Consider the following 16,772-nt stretch of genomic DNA (forward strand, 5'->3'; position numbering starts at 1 on the left):
ACAATATTAATTCTTCCTAACCATCAGTATGGAATGTTTTTCCATCTGTTTGTGTCCTCTCTTATTTCCTTGAGCAGTTGTTTGTAGTTCTCCTTGAAGAGGTCCTTTACATCCTTTGCTAGTTGTATTCCTAGGTATTTTATTCTCTTTGAAGCAATTGTGAATGGCAGTTCATTCTTGGTTTGGCTCTCTGTTTGTCTGTTATTGGTGTATAGGAATGCTTGTGATTTCTGCACATTGATTTTGTATCCTGAGACTGCTGAAGTTGCTTATCGGTTTCAGGAGATTTTGGGGTGACATGATAGGCTCTTCTAAATACACAATCATGTTGTCTGCAAATAGAGACAATTTGACTTCTTCCTTTCCTAATCGAATACCCTTTATTTCTTTTTTTTGCCTGATTGCTCTGGCTAGAAATTCTAATACTATATTGAATACGAGTCGTGAGAGAGGGCATCCTTGTCTAGTGCCAGATTCCAAAGGGAATGCTTCCAGTTTTTGCCCATTCAGTAAGATATTGGCTGTGGGTTTGTCATAATAGCTTTTATTATTTTGAGATACATTCCATCGATAGCTAGTTTATTGACACTTTTTAGCATAAAGTGCTGTTGAATTTTGTCAAAGGCCTTCCCTGCATCTATTGAGAAAATCGTGTGGTTTTTGTCTTTGTTTCTGTTTATGTGGTGGATTACGTTTATAGATTTGTGTATTCTGAACCAGCCTTGCATCTCCAGGATGAAGCCTACTTAATGGATAAGCTTTTTGATGTGCTGTTGCCATTGATTTGCCAGTTTTTTATTGAAGATTTTTGCATCTATGTTCATCATGGATATTGGCCTGAAGTTTTCTTCTTTTGTTGAGTCTCTGCCAGGTTTTGGTATCAGGATGATGCTGGTCTCATAAAATGATTTTGGAAGGATTCCCTCTTTTTGGATTGTTTGGAATAAGTTCAGAAGGAGTGGTACCAACTCCTCTTTGTATGTCTGGTAGAATTCGGCTGTGAACCTATCTGGACCTGGGCTTTTTTTGGGTGGTAGGCTATTAATTGCTGCCTCAACTTCAGCCCTTGTTATTGGTCTATTCAGAGTTTCGACTTCTTCCTGGTTTAGGCTTGGGAGGGTGTAAGTGTCCAGGAATGTATCCATTTCTTCCAGGTTTACTGGTTTGTGTGTATAGAGTTGTTTGTAGTAATCTCTGATGGCAGTTTGTATTTCTGTGGAATCAATGGTGATATCCCCTTTATTGAAGCAGAGAGTTCTTATAAGCAAAGGAAGCTCAGTTGCTATCAGCATGAATTGGACAGTTACAACTCTAAAATATTTTATGTAAGCCCCTTGGTGACAACAAAGAAAAAAAATATAGAAGTTACTTGGCCAGGCTCAAGCCAGTAATCCCAGCATTTTGGGAGGCCAAGGCAGGCAGATCACTAGGTTAGAAGATACAAAAAATTAGCTGGGTGTGGTGGCATGTCCCAGCTACCCAGGAGGCTGAGGCAGGAGAATTGCTGGAACCTGGGAGGCAGAGGTTGCAGTGAGCTGATATCGCATCACTGTACTCCAGCCTGGGCCACAGAGCGAGACTCTGTCTCAAAAAAAAAAAAAAAAAAAGAAATTATGCAAAAGAATAAAAACTTATCAATATAAAAAAAAACCCAGAAAACACTAAAGAAGAGAGCAAGAGAAAAAAGAATTAAAAACAAATGGAAAACAGTTGACAAAATGGCATTAGTAAATCTGTCCCTATCAATAATTACTTAAATTGTAAATGGACTAAACTCCTCAATAGAAGGATACAGAATGGCTGAATGGGTAAGGAACAAAGATCCAACTGTATGTTTTCCACGAGAAATGCACTTTAGATCTGAGTACGTACATAAACTAAAAGGAAAGTAATGGAAAAAGATATTCCATGCAAATGGTAGCAACCCCCACCCCCCATTTTCATGGGAGATGTGAAAATGTAGTTCAAATGGCACAAAGTAGCAGTTATGAAGGATGAATAATTCTGAGGATCTAATGTACAACATGTGGACTATCATTAGTAATATTGTATTATATACGGGAAATTTGTTAATAGAGTAGATTTCCGGTACTCTTACCACACACATAAATACAAAAGATAACTATGTAGTAGATGGATTTGTTAATTCGCTTGACTCTAGTAATTATAAAAAACATTATGTTGTATACCTTATATATATGCAGGAAAAAATAAAACAATAATTTAAAAAGTACAGTTAGTAAAGTATTAAGAGAAAAAAGAAATTGGTTAATTGTTAATAAATGCCAGATTTATTTTTATACTATCAGTTGGTTTCCCTCCCTCCTTCTTTTTATGTTTCTAAAATTCTCAGACCAGAGAAGGTTTTTGAATTACAAATCCCATTATAAACAACCCTTGATACACAGTAAGTTTTCATTAAATGTTTATGAGATGAATTGAAAAGTCGAATGAAAGATAAGGAAGATAAAAACCAGCACAACTGAAATAATAGCAGGTTCTTTAGTACTTGACATCAAAGGACAATCATATTCTATATCTTTAATATAACATAAAATTATAATAAATCATTTTATAGTTTAGCAATTAATGTTAATCCTGTCCAGGATGAGAGAAAGCAGAGAACTAGTAGCAAAATTCCATTTGTATTAATGCTTTAATAAGAATTTGGAAAATAACAAACTTACGATGTGTTTTGAACTGCATTTTTTTACTTGGGACCACTGCTTCAGAACCACTTAAAAAAATATAACTATTTTGGGTCAGGATCTCTAAAATTCTTTTGGAAACACTATCCTTAAAATAATGGAGTGAGATTCTTTTAAATACCTGGGTAACAGTCTTCATGAACAGATTAAAATGAAATAAATTAAGGAAAAAGATTTATACTAGTAATTATGTAAATCACAGTTTAAGACATCTGATTATTCACTGTGTGGTAAGCACCATAGTCTTATAGATTTGGGAAACAGAAAGGAGAGGACGACAAAAGAGACAGAATTCTAGTCCTCAAAAAAGCATTCTTTTCTGAGGTTACAATAAAATGTAAGAATAGATTTCGCTCGTAATCCCAGCACTTTGGGAGGCCAAGGTGGGCGGATCATCTGAATTCAGGATTTCAAAACCAGTCTGACCAATATGATGAAACTTCGTCTCTACTAAAAATACAACAATTAGCTGGGTGTGGTGTCATGCACCTGTAATCCCAGCTACTCAGGAGGCTGAGACAGGAGAATCACTTGAGCCTGGGAGGCAGAGGTTGCAGTGAGCCAAGATCGCACCATTGCACTCCAGACTGGGCAACAAGAGCAAAACTCCATCTCAAAAAAAAAAAAAAAAAGAATAGATTTCAATTTCTAGTCACAGAATGGTAAAAGTTTGACAATCTAAAACTATGTGAATATGAAAACAATTTCTGTAGTGACTGAGTTACAAGTCAGCAAATATTGGGATATTGGGCTAGAGCATAGCATGGCATTAAACTCCACTCTTTAGGTTAGGACTTCCTTAATTCTGAATCAGTCCAGAGATTTTATTCACAGCCTGGGGTAAGCTATAGGCCAGGCGTCACACCCTAGGGGCTAAAGGCAGAGTTGATATACATCTATTGTCACTGGTACAGCTGCTGATTGTGATCACTCTGGTGTCCTGCCTAGATCATGTTCAATGAAGGATTTCGTGTTTCAGATGCTGCAGGTGATCCAGGCCAACATCTTTCATTTCTTACTCCTTTGATGGATTGCCTCAGTGGCAGAGGATTGCCTTGCTCAAGAGCAAGTCTCTTCCAACATTCAATGAGTGATGTATGTCAGAGTAGAATGGCCTGGCCATCTTGATCCCATAGGAAACAATTATAAAGGAGCATTCCAGCTCCAGAGCTCTTCATGGAGCCATTTGAGGCTGACACCCAGCTTTGCTTTGCAGCTCAACTTCTCTCTCTGCTCATTCTTGCTTCCTTTCTCTCTCTTCTACAGATATTGATCCTAGTGGCACCCCTTAATAAATGTCCTACATGTGAATCTCCACCTCCAGGGTCTACTTCCTAGAAGATCCCACTGTGCCATAGGTTTTTAAACACTATAAATACTTCCATGCTAGCTGGTAAAAAGCTAATGACCCATGCCTCTCAGCACCTCACTTACCAAAATCCCTCCCCAACCTCTTCCCTGGGACTTTCTGCACCTTCCCATGATCCCATAACTAAAAGAGTGATGTCTAGCCTAACAGAGATATGCTCCAGGACCCTGTTATGGTGCACAAGTCTGGTTCCTTCTAACTGTTTGGTGCCCATGCAATAACCGTTATTTAATGTTTTAAACATGACCTTGGTATACTGAAGCCAAGTGAATAGCAAAAATGGCTGAAGCACCCTGGAAAGGGACTGTGAAAAAGTAGAGAATGTTTGCCCCACCCAAAAGGGGCAGCAGCTACTTAAGTCTAGCCAACTGCTCAAAGAATGAGGCCCAGGATTGTCCCAATAGCTAAAAAAAGCAGGACACAAAAGTTCGTTGTTGTTAAACTCTTCAAATTTTAAAAAATAACCAATTCAACTTCATAAAAATGTGGTGTGGGGCAAACCACATGCCTATGAGCTAGATTTGGCTCACAGGAATCAGTTCATGACCTCTGTGATAAGATCTCTTTGGTCTACATGACCCTAGGAGGCCAATTCCAGAAGGACATTTGGAAGCTTGCTGGTTTTTAACGTTTCTGCCTAATCTGACATCTGTGGAAATGTAGAACCACCTGCAATTTATGCACCCAATCAGAAGACCAGGCTAGGGTCAAGAAGTTTAACTTAAACCTAATCTCAGATAGTCACTTCTTCCAATAAGGTATTAATCAAGCTTACACTAAAGCTATTGATCTAATAGAGAATAGCTTCATCCAGGGCTCCTAGCAAAATGGTCATGTAAAGAGCTCAATATTTCAACTTTATAATTTTTTTCTAACTACAAAATGGAGTAACCCAAAGCTTTGAAATGGTGCCAGATAATATGACCTTAAATGAAGTAGAGCTCCCCTAAGAAGCTCCAGCCTCTAGATGCTTTTCATATTTTATATTCATATTTGCATCCTCCATTGACATCTATTTTAACTTTTTCCTTTAAAAATTCTCAAGTTCTCAAGTAACTTGTCCTTTTCAAAAAGAATGGTTTTAAAAGCCTTTGGCTGTGTGTATTACAAATTTGCAATCCAATTTAAAGAAATACATTTCTTGAAGAAAATAAGTCAAAGAAAATTCTAGAACTATAGGCAGAAGAAGGGTCTGATAAATTTAAGATGCAAACATAAAGAGAGTTCCAGGGGCTCATAGCCATTTATGCACACTAAATTAACTTTAAAACTGAAAAGCAGTGGGCAGTAACTTAGGTGATAAAAGATTAATTCTCTTGGCTGCAGGTATGTTGCTTTTTCAATTTACCTTTTGGAATGGAACAGAATAAATATGAAGACTACTGTTTTGGCAGTGAGAAAACATTCCTTTTAAGAACATGTTGAGGACAAGCCCTGAAAGACCACAGTGTTGAAATAGGAGGCAAAGGGAAAGCCTCAAGCCCTACCCAGCAGCCTGTGCACTAACTTGGGAAATTTTACCCATTATCCCCAGGAAATGGAGTGGTGCCCAGAGGTGTTTTCTTAATTCTTTCAAAAACACAAATCCCTGCTCATTTTAAGTTCTTGCTATTACTGCAAGGAAAAATTGGAAACCCTTAGCATGGCATAAAATGCCCTCAACAACCTGGCCTTGAATCTCCTCTTCCTCCATTCTTATTTCTAATTCCTGTCTGCTTACTACCTAGGTACCCAAGAAGTCACCTGAACAATACTTATACACATTATGCTCTTTCACATTCCTACACTTTGTCTACCTTGCTTCCTTTACCAGGAATGTCCCCTCTCTCATCTTTTCACTCCCACCTCACTGCTACCTGATCAGTCTTCTCTTGTCATCATTAAAGACCCAACTTCTTATTTGGTCATCATTAAAGACCCGATTCAAGCTATGTCTTCCTTTCTTTCTTTCTTCAGTATTCTCTGACTCATTTCTGATATATAAACATTTCTCCTTCATTTCTGCATATTAACTGTTTTATGCTTGAATCCCTCCATGAAAAATGTTACCTAGATTGTCTTGAAATACTCAGTATACCCTTCCCAACACCCAGCAGTGGTGGAGTTCTCAGTGACTCTATCACTGAATTTCTTACTTAGTAGTGGATATGGCAGGAGAGAGCTGGAAGTCATTTCAGTGTCTCTTGACACTACCACTCTGCTCTCAGTACCTCCCAGCCTCCTGGATGCATGGAGTTGTACCGTCCAGTACTGACAAATGAGGCCGACTGTCAGTCATAGATACTAGGACCTGATTATAAGCAAGCCATTCAGCACAACTCACTGTGTCTTCAGGCTGATAGTTTCCCTGGCTACTGAAAGAGACTTGGAAGCAATACTGTAGGACTTAGTAAGTCTTTCCTCGACACTGGCACTGGAACCATGGATGCCAGTCTTGGAACCTTTCAGAACAAAAGCTGAGAAGTATTTCTAGGCTGTTCTTATCTAGTAGTGTCTAGATCTAGCTCTTGCCAACTTAATGGGTTTTTGAATTTTCAGAAATTCCAGAAGCCAATTATTAATATGGTCTTTATTAAACATAAAATTATGTCAACTTAAAATTAAATTATATTAAAAACAAATGTGATAAAACACTCAAAATCTGTCACTTCATAATCATTTTATTAGTTAATAATTATCTATGTTCTTGAGGTTATTTATGTCTCTTATCATGTATCTGCATGGCTAAAATACTACATAACAGTGGGCTACTATGCCTCTCTTCCAAACTCTACTTTCAATCACATTGGTAACTTAAAGTTGGTCATGTTGGGAGTATTTACACCATGGAAACTAGCAAAATGCTACAAGTCAGAGCCTCCCTTCAACCCAGCACTGTTAAACATTTATAAGCACACCACTGAAAATAGTACTTCTCAATCAGCCTTTAGTAAACACAATCTGCACCCTGGTCATCACCCAGCCATTCCTAACCATCTTCTACTATGTCCTATAGTGATATCACTGGTCTGCCTTATGGGTCTTACATGTTGAAGTAGAACAGATTACTAGCAGAGTGGGCTGGGATGCTTACAGGATACCCTCTCAATGAGGCTTCTGAGCCGAGAGTGAAGGATTATTTTGCTAAAGACTGATCTTTTCTTGGAAGCTGGCATCCAAGAAAAAGGAACTGGCTTCCTGACAAGTGCTATGGAAGAGTTCTAACCCAATCCTTAAGACAATCAATTCCATTCAACCTGAAGGCTTGGACCCCAGTCTCTCAATCATACCAGGAGAGCTGATAATACCTGCAAACACAAATACTGAACTGGCAAGATGAGGCTGGCATCAAAGTTCCAACATAACATATTTTTATTGTGTCCTGGCTCCCAGTGACACCAGGGGAGGAGCCAATGCTGCACCAACTAGGTAACTTACAAATCCCACAGTTGAAGGGCTCTGGTGCTCCAGGACTATTCGTGTGCTGCACTAGAGTGTGAAAAGGCAGAGCAGTTGCACATCTGCTTCTGCCGCTGTTTTCATGGGTTTCCTCAATGACTGCTAATCCAGCAGTCATTTGGCTACTGTCCTTTTTGGTAAAACATTTTCAAAGCAATTTATACATATTTCATTTTATTTCCTTGCCTGTGTTTTTTTCTTTCCCATTTCCTTTGGAGGCAGAAACCCATTTCATCCATTCAACACATTATGAGGCACATACTCTGTGCTGTATACTGTGGTATGTTCTGCACACAGTGATGAAAAAGGCAGACCTGGTGAGCAGCGGTCAATAAGTTGTTGTTACGGAGAATTAATTTTAATTGGAACAGATACAAAAAATAACTGCCATTCACAGATTCTTCTTCATACCTTCACCTGCATATGCCAATAGGCCTATTTCTATATATACCACTAGAACTTTCTCCTAATTGGTCTCTCAGACTTTATATTTTCTCGCTTTTAATTTATTTTAGAAACTGAAGTAAGAGTCCTTCCTTAATTGGAAATGGTTACTGCACTTTTCAAGAACAACTATTCCTCAGCTGCTGCTTCAATCAAATGAAAACATATTAAGGCAATGAGGTGCAGTACCACGTCAGGCAGATCTCCTTACTGTGCTCAGGACATCACTCACTCACTCCACAGCTGCATCTTTATTACAGCCGATCTCTCACATAAAACACCCCGCCTCTCCAGCAACCCACTTCCTTTCCCTCCTAATCTCCACTTAAGAGCCATTTCATTAATGAAAGCTGATACAGTGACCCTGCTTGGTCTGCACCACTCCAGGTGCTCAAGTAGTCCCTCTCAACTGGATCAAGTATCTTCTTTTCTCACTTACTCATTCATCCCCACTGGCAATTGAATACACAACAAAACATATTAACAAATGCACAATAAAATATATTAAGAAAAATAAATCATAACAAAGGAAAAACGAGACTTCAGAAATAAGATAATGCCAGGGAAAATCTTACATAGAAATGACGACATCAGGCCTTGAAGAATTTATAATAATTTGGATTGTCAGCTCTTGTCTTCCTGGTGGCCAAAGCAGACCAGAAAGCATAGTTGTAAAATTTATAGTGGCCATAAGATACAAACACACCTAATTCTGAGGAGAAGTATAGTTTTTACTGTGGCATTATTTCTCCCATAGATGTACCATTTTACCCAAGGATCATCATAAAATGAAACAGTGTATTCTACATCATTGTTAAACTTATAATAAAACATTTCATAGGGCTACTTCTTATAAACTGCAAATCAGCAGAGGCAATTCTCCAAGGTAAGTAATAAAAGACTAAGCAAAACCAAGTGGTTAATAAACACACGCCGGCCTCTGTCTAAGTTCATATATTTTTAGTATTATTGTAGGAAGCACTGTTAAGCTAGAATTCAGCATCATCTATTAGTATTTATGTTGGACCTTAGAGTGTAAGTTTTTAGATGTTAGGGACTGTGTTATGAATATGCATTATACTGGTGAGTTCACAAAGTCAAACTATTATTATGATACTAAAGAGTGCTATTTGTCTCTTTCACACTCATTCTTCATGGGCATACCTTGGAGTTTTCCAGAGCCTACAAGACGTGATGATGCTCTGACAGCTAATGTGTTCTTTTACAATTTTCTTAGTTTTAATTTCTAAGACAGTGAGTATCAATAACAAAACCCCACATAAACAAAAGCTCTTTGGTGTCTTTAATAATCTGTAAGAATATATAAGGGACCCACAAGACTAAATAAAAGTCTCAGAACTGCTGTTCTCTGTAGGTTACCACGTAGGTATAGAAAAGTGTTTTACATGTTATAACACTTGTGTTCTAAGGGCTTATTTTTACTAAAGTGTTCATCCTAAAGAGAGTCCACAGTTGGCACTGCTATATCAGTGGCGAGGAAGAAAAAGTCAGCTTTAAACACAGCACTAGTAATGACATTATTTTAATAATATATCCAATGTAATCTTTGCATTTTAAGAAAGATGCAAGGAAAGCATGAAGAAAAAATGTCCAAAAAAGTGAAAGAAGGGTTGGGATTATTTAAACCAAAACTGTTTTCCAAACTAAGGACTGCATCAACCTGTGCTGAAGTGAGAGTGGCGATGAAGGGTAGAGTTATTTAGATCTAAGAATCCATGTCACCTACAAGTATGTGTTGTCTAATATCTCAATAAATAAAAGCATAAATAAAAGTATTAGATGTGAGGGCTTCTGTACTTTTATCAACAGAAGTTGATACTAAAAGGGGTCACATTTGAAAAGGTTGGGAACTGCTGGTCTAGAAGTCAAGGAGGCTAAAGTGATACAATTTTCATGAGCACATTGCTGATAAACTGTTGACAAAACTCATGAAGAGTCATTTAGGTAAGATATATAGAAAAATTCTCCAATGGCAAGGATTTTCATATAGTAGCAAGTCATGTGGACAGTGCAATAGATTTATTTTCATATTCTAAGGATGGCTGAGGGACAATCTTGGGTGGCAGTGAGGTGGGAGGGGGTTGGACTAGATAAATCACTCTTCATTCTAAGGTTCTGTTTATTGTTCTGTTCCCTTTTCATCTTTCAACTTTAAAACTCTGTTTCAGAAATCAGCATCTGAATTCCCAACCAGGAAGATTCAACACCATTTCAGAGCCTCAATAATAGTTATTAGTATACTTAATTCAAATGAGGAAGTTAGGTTTAGGTCAAGTATCTGAAATCACTATCTATTTCTGGTTAAGGACATTCCCCAACAAGTGAAAAATGTGTATGATCTCTCAGGGCTCACTCTAAATTCCAGTCCTAGGCTATACATTTCAGTGCACTGCCTTCACATGAAACCTCAACAGCACAGGTGGCCTCCTTAGGAGGTAGCTCTACTAACATAAGGTCTAGGACCCAATTAGGGAAGAAAGACAGCACTAACAGTGCCTCATACTTCTTCAGATGCCCAGTGATCAGCACAGGGCCCTTGAATATAGGCAGGGCTCTATAAATGCTCACCAAATTAGGTAAATGTGTTTATTTGTGCAAAAATAGTGACTTTGACATCAACATTTACATATAAGAACTTTTAAGAGACAGTTCCCATTGGCTTAATGCCCCATATCCTAAGGAAAACATAGAAAGCAAAATGAAACAAAAAACTGTATCTACTAATTAAACAAGCATTTATTAATTGCTTACTTTACAGAAAGCACTTTGTTAAATGCAACATAGATTTCTAAGATATAGTACTTGACACAAGGCTTTTACATCCAAGAAAATGATAAGGAATCACACAGCTGAAAATGTTAGTCCTATATTGATTATTATAAGGCTTTTAAAAAAATCTATTATTGGAAGGCGGGCACAGTGGCTCACGCCTGCAATCCCAGCACTTTGGGAGGGCAAGGTGCGTAAATCACTTGAGGTCAGGAGTTCAAGACCAGCCTGGCCAACATGGTGAAACCCTAACTCTACTAAAAATACAAAAAATTATCCAGGTGTGGTGGCATGCACCTGTAATCCCAGCTACTCAGGAGACTCAGGCAGAAGAATTGCTTGAATCTGGGAGGTAGAGGTTGCAGTGAGCTGAGATCGCGCCATTGCACTCTACCTGGGCAACAAGAGTGAAACTCCAGCTCAAAAAAAAAATCTATTATTGGAAACAACAACTAATACTTGCATAATTAACTAGCATTTTCATAGGAATGAAGTCCCTGGACAGACACTTCTCAAAAGAAGTCATACACATGAACAACAAGCATATGAAAAAAATACTCAAGATCACTATTCACTAGAGAAATGCAAATCAAAACCACAATGAATATCATCTCACACCAGTCAGAATGGCTATTATTAAAAACTCAAAAAATAATAGACGCTGGCAAGGTTGCAGAGAAAAGAGAATGTTTATACTGCTGGTAGGAATGTAAACTAGTGGACCCACTGTGGAAAGCAGGATGAAAATTTCTCAAATAACTTGAAACAGTCCTGCTATTTTACCCAACAATCCCATTATTGGGTATATATCTGAAGAATATAAGCTGCTCTACCATAAAGACACAAAACACATGACACACATATATTCGATGCAGACTATTCACAATAACAAAGACATGGGATAAACCTAAATGCCTATCAACAGTAGACTGGATAAAGAAAATGTGATACATATACCCCATGGAATACTATGCAGCCATAAACAAATGAGATCATGTCCTTTGCAGCCACATGGATGGTGCTGGAAGTCATTATCCTAAGCAAACTAACATAGGAACAGAAAAATCAAACACTATATGTTCTCACTTATAAGTGGAAGCTAAACACTGAGTACACATGGACACGAATAGGGAATAATAGACACTGGCACCCACTTGGGCGTGGAGGATGGGAGCAAGGTGAAGTTATAAAAACTAACCTATTGGAAACCAAGTTTATTACCTGGGTGATGAAATCATTTATGCCCCAAACTCTCATAATAACCAATTTTTCCATATAACAAACTTGCAGATGTACCTCTGAAACTAAAATAAAAGTTAAATTAAAAAAAAAACATGGGAGGGGTTAGGTTTAAGATGGCGGATAGAGGCAGAACTAGCTTGCAGCACCCGCTTGGCACACAGAGCCGTGTGTGAAAACTCATATCATGAACTTTTGCTCCAAGTACCACCACAGCAACATACTAGGAAAGCTAAGAGAATCCAGAGACCCTTTGAAGGAACTGGATTGCTGCTGCAGGCTCCCTGAAACACTGAAAAACTGTGAGTCTGCTTGCTTTCTCAGTGGGGAGGTCGGTGGTCTGGGGCAAGTTCTCAGCCCTGGTCACCGGCTGCCTGGAAATAGACTTGCTGCTGTTAGGAAGGCACAGTGGGAGTGAGACCAGCCTCTGGACTGCTGGTCCTCTATTAAAATGCACATACCCCTGAGAGGGTTAGCACATTCATAATACTTAACTAGTCATACCTCAGCACAAACTAGTTTATCTGTTTCTTTCCATGGCCATCAGTTTAAGACACAAACAGATGCTGAGGTGGAAGGGAAAGGTCAAAGTCTGGGGCTCTTTTGGGAGGGGCAGGTGGGTGAGGGAGCTGCAGAGGGATTCCCTAGTAGCAAGGATAGTAAGGCAAGTGCTGAGTCTGAGGGGCATGGGAAGGGTCTGGAGACAGGGGAGGCAGAACCTCACAGAGAGAGTTACGGAGGCCTTTAGATGCTGAAAACCTTGGCAACTGCGTGATACTCCCTAGATAGCACAACCGCTGATTAATGGAACAGTTGTTGATAGATTTCCTCACCCCTGCAGGATAGTGGGAAATACCAGCTTTCCTTCCTCACCTCCTGTCCCTTCCAATGGCAGCTATAAGAACTAGCTTACTTTTAATAATAGTCTAACAGTTTAAAAACCAAAGATCCTACCTGCTTGTTCTGAAAGAGAACATCAGACTGGAGAATGACAGAACAAGATCCATGAGAGCCAGTTGTCTCAGACAGGGTCAAAAGTTCACTTCTTGAACCTAGCCGCGGCCACCCCTTTGAAGACCAAATGCGGAAAGCGTCTGCCCCATTTCTGGGCATTATCAGTGCTGTCAGCAGCCTGCATAGCTCCTACAGACAACCCTTGACTATGTCACAGCTGTTTCGTCGCCTGCCAAAACCGCTTAAACTTGCAGGGTCCCTGCATTATTTTTAATCAGGGCTGGAGGCTAAAGCTAACAGTAAAGGATTCAGCTCAAGTGTTTTTAATTTTGATTGCAGAAGCGTACATTTGCCTAATGTGGAATGGTTCTACACAGAGTTCCCTTTTAAAGATTGTGAGGTGGGTGGCCAACAGGGAGTTCTCTCCTGCTCAGATTTTACTGTGCTGAACTGAAAAACAAGTTGCTAGGTTTACCTCAGGAAAATCAACTGTAGTCCCTACAACAAATGCACAGTGGATAAAGAAATCCAAAAGAGAAAACAAGCAGTCATTTTACTTCTGTGCACCTTGTTCCAGCCTCACCAGTTCTAGGCACACAACCATGTTTCTGAGCCTGAAGATCCATTCAAAGTCACCTGTTAGAATGTCAATGAGCATGTATTTATTGTTACGAGTAACACTGCTCGTTAATATCAAGATGATCTCTTTTTAAGGCTGCTCTACAGTCACATTTCTCACAGAAGAGTTTAAGTGGCAAAAACCAGATAATTGGTTGTAATAACACTTTTTAACATCCTCCAGTTAGTGTGCAATCTGAGTATGTGGCAAAACCGAATGATCTGTGTTGCTTTTGATGACCAAATGCAACCAAATTTAAGTGGCTTTTGAATATTGGATGCTGTTTCCATTTTCTTGATTCACATCTCTCTTATGCTGCCAATACAGCAGTCTTCCCCACAATAAAGGCCAATATGCAATGGAAGAAAGAAAATTGAAAAAAATCACACTGAGTAGCTGAGTAGAAAACACTAGTTTTAAAACTTTTCCCTGGCAGAAACATTTCTCCTTCCCTTCTGATTTTAATTCTTAAATCTCTAAATGGTTATAGGTAAACTTTCCTGAAATCTTTTTTTTTAATTATTGGTATTTTGAAACACTACATTCGAAAGTGGAAGTTGTCTATTGCTTACTACTTTGACCAACTGCTTAGTGTGTGTTCACAACACAAAAGCATATTTATATGTGTACTTGCCTAGCTATAATTGAGAGTAAAGGGCAATTACTTCTCACTTATTCTCACCTTTTCATTTTATATGTCCCTTATCCTTTTCAGTGAAGCTAGGATGATGCCAGGCACACAACATGTTCCCAATAAGCATTTATAAAGGAGTAAATGAAATAACTACTTAACATCGCCTCTCTTCTCTCCAGCTTCCCAGTGACTTACTGCAGATCTCTGAAGTTCCAGAGCCATTCACCAGTGTTTTCACCTCCATATGGCCCTCTTTGGCTGTGAATTTCTCACCACCATCCCTGTCTACTTGAACTGAATGGTCTTTATTTCACTGGGTCTTTCCATGTAATAGTAATCCATCTGATGATTTGCTACATCAAGATTGTAATTTTAAGATGTGTTACTTAACCCAAGCACAATAACTTGACTCAAAGAAATCACCTCCATATTAAACACCACACATGGAAGCTTCTTCTTCCTCTTATATGTTGTGCAAATGACCTTTTAATTATTCACAATATGCTAAAAGAAAAAGGCCAAGTTGCTGGGCATGGTGGCTCATGCCTGTAATCCCAGCACTTTGGGAGGCCGAGGTAGGCAGATCATGAGGTCAGGAGATGGAGACCATCCTGATGAACACAGTGAAACCCTGTCTCTACTTAAAATACAAAAAGTTAGCTGGGCATGGTGGCGGGCGCCTGTAATCCCAGCTACTCGGGAGGCTGAGGCAGAGAATTGATTGAACCTGGAAGGCAGAGGTTGCAGTGAGCCGAGATCACGCCACTGCACTCCAGCTTGGGCAACAGAGTGTGACTCCGTCTAATAAAAAAAATAAAAAAAAAGAAGGAAAACAAAAAGGCCAAGTTAACACTGAAAAAAACAATACAACTACCTACATATATATTCCATAGACTTTTTTTCAAGATGACACAGTAACCAATCATTCAGAGTTTTTCCATTTACAAGGCATAGCTATAAGCTGAGGTAAATTTTGTCTCATCTCAAAAAACTCTAAAATATTATAAAAACAACAAAAAAGATTATTCCACTCAAAGAATAAAGGAAGGCAAAAGGAAACTCTTACAGAATTTTCTTCTTCTCGGGCAAGGACAATAACAAGACTGGAGACTATTGAGGGAATGTATTCAGAAAACTGAAGTATAAAGCCCATAGGACAATGGGCCATATTTTTAAAGCTATCAATGAGTTCAAATGTTCAATATCAAATAAGTTATGTCCCGGATACTGAAAGCATAAATGGAACAATAAATGATAATTTCTTTGGATTTTTGGAGGACAGAAGACAGGAGATACCGCATGTTTAACAGGTTAAAGATGGTGAATTTTTAAAACTATACTTTTGACCTGAGTCCCCATCAATAATTTAGAATGAATTATTGGATTGTTTCTGTGAGCCCAGAAAGGAAACAACAAGTCACTTGCAGCCAGCATGGTTCTTCACTAAGAACAAATCATTACAGGAAATGTACTTCCTTTCTTTTCATGAAAGGATTATTAAAATGTGGTTTAGGGCAGTGTTGTTCATCTAATGTTTCTCAATTTCACTGAAACAGGTGATGTAGTTTCTTATAATATGTTGTAAGTAAAATATATTACTGTGGCCCGAATAAAGGTAAGTGAATTCACCAATGGCTAAACAAATGACTCAAGAAGTTAATTACAGAATCCTGAATAGCTTGGGGCATAATTTTCAAGTGTAGTTGGCAAAGCAATGAATTTGGTTTTGTTATAAAGGCTTTGGTAGAAAACAAACAAAAGACAGGCTTATGGATTTATCAAACCCATAGGTGAAAGATAACTGGTAATTCAGTCATGGAATTTCCAGTAAGAAAGATCTCATTAGATTCAACCAATGGACTAAAATGAACAAAATACAATTTGCTTTGGAGAAAATAGAGAGTCTTGAGTTTGAATTCAAAATTCTACTGCAAAAGTATGTTACTTCTTACCACCATCCACCACTGCCTGATCTACAACTGGAAATGCAATTACAGAAGCCTCTTGACACCTGCAGAATCTGTATAAGTATGATCTGATTTAAAGCATCATTTTATTTAGAAAATGAGACTCAATGCAGAAAGCAAATTATCACAATTTTAAACAATAAACTATATACAATTTCACATTAAAAATCTTAGTCTCCCTGACTCAGCCCTCTCTGGCAAAGACAGATGTCTGGCAAGGAGAAATGACAAGTTCATTCACTTATCAGAGGCATGGCTCTGCAACAGTGGGTCACCCTTTCTGGGCAGTTATAACTCACAGAAAGGGGTAGACATGTGACCCAGAATATGGAGGAGACAGGAGTGGGGTAGTAGCGTGGCAAGGTGAGGGGATGGTGGACAGGGAGCAGGGCTCAGCTCCACCAGAAGGCATATCGTCCCATTCGTCTAAGCTTCTCACCTTGTTTTTCACTTAGTTTGTGGTCTCCCTGTGCCAGGGAGAGTTTGTTGGAGGACTAAGTCAAGTCTCTGTTTCTTAAAAAAAGCAAATCTTTCTCCAAATTCATATTCCCATATGAAAGAGAAAGGAACAAAACCTATGCCACTAAACAGAAAGATCAGGCAGTTGCAT

The 16,772-nt window shown here is 38.6% G+C and overlaps 1 protein-coding gene across 2 annotated transcripts in view; it reads right to left on the minus strand.

The window, feature by feature from the left end:
- The window catches only part of GHR (growth hormone receptor), a 300,742-nt gene that overhangs the window by 140,123 nt on the left and 143,847 nt on the right, over positions 1 to 16,772 (minus strand). The gene's annotated exons all lie outside the window — the stretch shown is intronic.

This window comes from Sapajus apella, unplaced genomic scaffold (assembly GCF_009761245.1).
Source record: "Sapajus apella isolate SASKATOON/1434 unplaced genomic scaffold, GSC_monkey_1.0 scaffold11, whole genome shotgun sequence".
NCBI lineage: Eukaryota > Metazoa > Chordata > Mammalia > Primates > Cebidae > Sapajus > Sapajus apella.